Genomic DNA, 6,000 nt, shown 5'->3' with positions numbered 1-6,000 from the left:
TACTATTGGTCTGTTACACGTGTGTGGTTGACGGAATATCCTGTGCACATGAAGATGATGCCAGTGGATTCTGGAAACCTTGGGAGTGCGATCGTTCTGAACACACAATAGAGAGCAGAGATCCACATACCCACGTGTGGATCAACAACAATACCCTCTTATTACAATGACGAAAGTCCGTTATACTTAATCGCTATTTTTCCTTTTCTAAGTTATCTCCGTCATTCATCAACAGGAGCCCTTAATAGTATAAATGGTTTTTTCCATGTGTTGGACTATCTAACTCGTTGTAGCTTTGTAGAGGAGAAGAGAGGTGGATCCAGCGCTATATTATTTAAAAAGAATCTTTTTCTAAGTTTTAATTATCTTCATTAAAAATTGGATAAGTAGCATAATAATGATGTCCTGCGATGCTGAAAAAATAGAGTGAAGGTAGATATCTACCTTCACTCTATTTTTTCAGCATCACAGGACATTATCATTATTATGCTACTTATCCAATTTTTAATGAAGATAATTAAAACTTAGAAAAAGATTCTTTTTAAATAATATAGCGCTGGATCCACCTCTCTTCTCCTCTACATATAACCAGTCGTGTGTCGTCACGAGGACCCGTGCGCAAGGACTGCACAATACAAGTCCAGTCAAAAGGTGAGCTGGAGGCATCTTTCTAGTTTCTCGTTGTAGCTTTGTTACTCTGTTATTATAATATAAGAATTTGCGATATTGCCACCTGACGTGGTAGCAACGAAGTGCGGCAGATCCATGTCAGTTGCTTGGCAACTGAGGACGCCACCATCCACATGATCCAGATGGTGGAACGCACAGTGTCGTCAACATGCGCCGTGTGCGCCTTGTTGCCCAGCAACGATATACTTCCGCTGTTTATAGACAGTCGCACTACTCCATGATTACAACGTGGTGCGCAACTGAACATCGCTATGGATTTCAATGACCTGACATGTTAAACGAAGTCCTGAAGTTCTGATTGGTGAACGGATCTGTGATGCTTTATTTTGACACAGCTGAGGCTTAAATGATTATGTCCTAATCACTTGTTTTTAACGTTTTCTGTATGATGTATTGTAGTTCACAATTATTGTTGATGCACATTAGCACTTTATGTATCATATTTATATGTTTATTGATACCTTAAATTATCTGCTGATAATGATTTTGACACCAAGCACTTTATTTGTTTTTTAATGAGATCAATTATGTAAAGTGATCTCAGCCCTATATATGCTTGCAATGCTAGATGTGTCACTATGCTTGATAAAGATCCTATTGTAGGATTGAGATAAAAAGGGGGAAGCAAAAGGGAGGATCCTATAGGGCGCTGCTGCGTGGTTATTGAAAGATAGTCAATGATGGTAAATACAAAAGTAAATGCGTGGATATTTATTTAGATCATTCAGGCTACGCGTTTCGACACTGTACCAGCGTCTTCCTCAGCGCCCTATAGGATCCTCCCTTTTGCTTCCCCCTTTTTATCTCGACTAGCGGTAACCATTCTGGTTTACCGGCTTTGGATCCTGGCAGCAGCACGAAGTGGACTTATTATTCTTTGCCTTTATTACGTATTTACGAGGTGAGCAGAACCGATTATGTTTATGGCTCTCCCGTTATCCCATTGACCTGCACTATGTGGCGCCGTGCTTTTTGCTTCTGTATTTAATTGTAGGATTGAAACGTTGCTTTTGTATTGGAATTGAATAAACCACCATTTTCTTCATTGGAGTGCCGCATATCTTCTTTTGCTATATATATATATATATATATATATATATATATATATATATATATATATATATATACAGTGGAGGAAATAAGTATTTGATCCCTTGATGATTTTGTAAGTTTGCCCACTGTCAAAGTCATGGACAGTCTTGAATTTTTAGGCTAGGTTAATTTTACCAGTGAGAGATAAATGATATAAAAAAAACCCCCAGAAAATCACATAGTCAAAATAATATATATTTATTTGCATTGTGCACAGAGAAATAAGTATTTGATCCCCTACCAACCATTAAGAGCTCAGCCTCCTCCTGACCAGTTACACGCTCCAAATCAACTTGGTGCCTACATTAAAGACAGCTGTCTTAAATGGTCACCTGTATAAAAGACTCCTATCCACAGACTCATTTAATCAGTCTGACTCTAACCTCTACAACATGGGCAAGACCAAAGAGCTTTCTAAGGATGTCAGGGACAAGATCATAGACCTGCAGAAGGCTGGAATGGCTTACAAAACCATAAGTAAGACGCTGTGTGAGAAGGAGACAACTGTTGGTGCAATAGTAAGAAAATGGAAGACATACAAAATGACTGTCAATCGACATCGATCTGGGGCTCCATGCAAAATCTCACCTCGTGGGGTATCCTTGATCCTGAGGAAGGTGAGAGCTCAGCCGAAAACTACACAGGGGGAACTTGTTAATGATCTCAAGGCAGCTGGGACCACAGTCACCAAGAAAAACATTGGTAACACATTACGCCGTAATGGATTAAAATCCTGCGGTGTCCGCAAGGTCCCCCTGATCAAGAAGGCACATGTACAGGCTCGTCTGAAATTTGCAAATGAACATCTGGATGATTCTGAGAGTGATTGGGAGAAGGTGCTGTGGTCAGATGAGACTAAAATTGAGCTCTTTGGCATTAACTCAACTCGCTGTGTTTGGAGGAAGAGAAATGCTGCCTATGACCCAAAGAACACCATCCCCACTGTCAAGCATGGAGGTGGAAACATTATGTTTTGGGGGTGTTTCTCTGCTAAGGGCACAGGACTACTTCACCGCATCAATGGGAGAATGGATGGAGCAATGTACCGTAAAATCCTGAGTGACAACCTCCTTCCCTCCACCAGGACATTAAAAATGGCTCGTGGCTGGGTCTTCCAGCACGACAATGACCCGAAACATACAGCCAAGGCAACAAAGGAGTGGCTCAAAAAAAAGCACATTAAGGTCATGGAGTGGCCTAGCCAGTCTCCAGACCTTAATCCCATCGAAAACTTATGGAGGAAGCTGAAGGTCCGAGTTGCCAAGCGACAGCCTCAAACTCTGAATGATTTACAGATGATCTGCAAAGAGGAGTGGGCCAAAATTCCATCTAACATGTGTGCAAACCTCATCATCATCAACTACAAAAAACGTCTGACTGTTGTGCTTGCCAACAAGGGTTTTGCCACCAAGTATTATGTCTTGTTTGCCAAAGGGATCAAATACTTATTTCTCTGTGCACAATACAATTAAATATATATAATTTTGACTATGTGATTTTCAGTTTTTTTTATATATAATCTATCTTTCACTGGTAAAATTAACCTAGCCTAAAAATTCTAGACTGTTCATGTCTTTGACAGTGGGCAAACTTACAAAATCAGCGAGGGATCAAATACTTATTTCCTTCACTGTATATATATATATATATATATATATATATATATATATATATATATATATATATATATATATATTTATAAATATATCTATCAATGTGATTGGTGCAAGTTTTAATAACTTTTTATTGAAAATGACTTGTACTTTTTGAGATACAGCTGCTTTGTATCTTGTATACAGAGCACCTGTATCTAGTGCAGAGATCTGAATCCATTAGGTCACCTATTATCGATCACATCTAAGTTATGAACTTAGATGTGATCGGTAACAGCTCGATCCTGCCCCATCTAATTTAAAAGGGGTCGGCCGACGCTGGGGGGCCGGGAGTATACTGCAAGGGGGGGTTTGGGCGTTTTACTGACAGCAGAGGGCTCTATAGGGGGGATAATCCCGCCCATAGATCCCTCACTAGTTACTATACTGAAAGGTTAGGGGTGTCTGAGCATCCGACTGACTGCTCTAAAGGGGGGGCAGAATACTCCCCCCTATAGAGCCCTCTGCAGTAAGTCAGACGCTCAGACCGCCCCTCCCCTGCATCCCCCTATCCTTCCATTATAGTAACGTGAGGGTTCTATGGGGTGGATTATTCCCCCCTCATAGAGCCCTTGGCTGTCAGTAAAATATCCCTTGCAGTATACTCCCGGGTCCCGGTTCCCCAGCTACGGCCGACCAACACCTTTTAAATTAGTGAAGGCAGGAGCGTGAGCGCTGTAAGTAGCTCTCAGTTTTTAATCCAGGCCACCACTCACCGCTCAACTCGTGCATCGTGCATGTTGTTACTCCTCTTCTTGAGGAGAGAGCACTCGACCGCTCCTTCTGCAGACCTACTCCTCTCTGGTGGCGCGTGCTGCGTACAGCGTCAGAGAGGAGGAGGAGGAGTGTTCTTACAGATGGGCACCATCATGCGGCACGTCAGATAAGTAAAATAAGGCATGCCCCCTCCCCCCCGGTCCAGTCCTACCCTGGTTCAAAATGCCACACAGGGGCGTAACTAGGAAAGACTGGGCCCCATAGCAGACAGACAAAACTCTTGACTGCCCCCCCCCCCCGGGCTCCACAAGTAGCCCCCCTTATAGATAGTGCCCCCTGTAGAATGTGCCATACAGCCCCCCTGTAGACAGTGCTATACAGCCCCGCGTATAAACAATGTCACACCTCACTTGTAGATAGTGACCCCTACCTCCCCCTTGTAGATAGTGCCATACAGCCCCCCTGTAGATATCGCCATAAAGCCCCCCCTGGTATATAGCGATATACTGTATATAGTGCAACACAGCCCCCCTCCCTTGTATATAGTGCTGCACAGCCCCCCTTAGTAGATAGTACCACACACAGACCCATGTAGTTTGCGCCACACACATCCCCCTGACCCCCTGTAGATAGAGCCACAGCCCTCCACCTTGTAAATAGTGCCACTCAGCCCCCCCTTAGTTGTGCCACACGGCCCCTTGTATATAGTGCCACACAGCTCCCCCATGTGTACAGTGCCACACAGCTCCCCTTTTATATACTGCCACACAGCCCCCCTTTGTATATACACTACCGTTCAAAAGTTTGGTGTCACCCAGACAATTTTGTGTTTTCCATGAAAACTCACACTTATATTTATCAAATGAGTTGCAAAATGACTAGAAAATATAGTCAAGACATTGACAAGGTTAGAAATAATGATTTTTATTTGAAATAATAATTTTCTCCTTCAAACTTTGCTTTCATCAAAGAATGCTCCATTTGCAGCAATTACAGCATTGCAGACCTTTGGCATTCTAGCTGTTAATTTGCTGAGGTAATCGGGAGAAATTTTACCCCATGCTTCCAGAAGCCCCTCCCAGAAGTTGGATTGGCTTGATGGCCACTTCTTGCGTACCATACGGTCAAGCTGCTCCCACAACAGTTCTATGGGGTTGAGATCAGGTGACTGCACTGGCCACTCCATTGCAGATAGAATACCAGCTGCCTGCTTCTTCCCTAAATAGTTCTTGCATAATTTGGAGGTGTGCTTTGGGTCATTGTCCTGTTGTAGGATGAAATTGGCTCCAATCAAGTGCTGTCCACAGGGTATGGCATGGCGTTGCAAAATGGAGTGATCGCCTTCCTTATTCAAAATCCCTTTTACCTTGTACAAATCTCCCACTTTACCAGCACCAAAGCAACCCCAGACCATCACATTACCTCCACCATGCTTGACAGATGGCGTCAGGCACTCTTCCAGCATCTTTTCAGTTGTTCTGCGTCTCACAAATGTTCTTCTCTGTGATCCAAACACCTCAAACTTCGATTCGTCTGTCCATAACACTTTTTTCCAATCTTCCTCTGTCCAATGTCTGTGTGCTTTTGCCCATATTAATCTTTTCCTTTTATTAGCCAGTCTCAGATATAGCTTTTTATTTGCCACTCTGCCCTGAAGGCCAGTATCCCGGAGTCGCCTCTTCACTGTAGACGTTGACACTGGCGTTTTGGGGGTACTATTTAATGAAGCTGCCAGTTGAGGACCTGTGAGGCGTCTATTTCTCAAACTAGAGACTCTAATGTACTTGTCTTGTTGCTCAGTTGTACAGCGGGGCCTCCCACTTCTCTTTCTACTCTGGAAAAAGAGCCT

The sequence above is a fragment of the Rhinoderma darwinii genome, chromosome 9, assembly GCF_050947455.1.
Source record: "Rhinoderma darwinii isolate aRhiDar2 chromosome 9, aRhiDar2.hap1, whole genome shotgun sequence".
NCBI lineage: Eukaryota > Metazoa > Chordata > Amphibia > Anura > Rhinodermatidae > Rhinoderma > Rhinoderma darwinii.
This window is presented reverse-complemented; position numbering follows the sequence as displayed.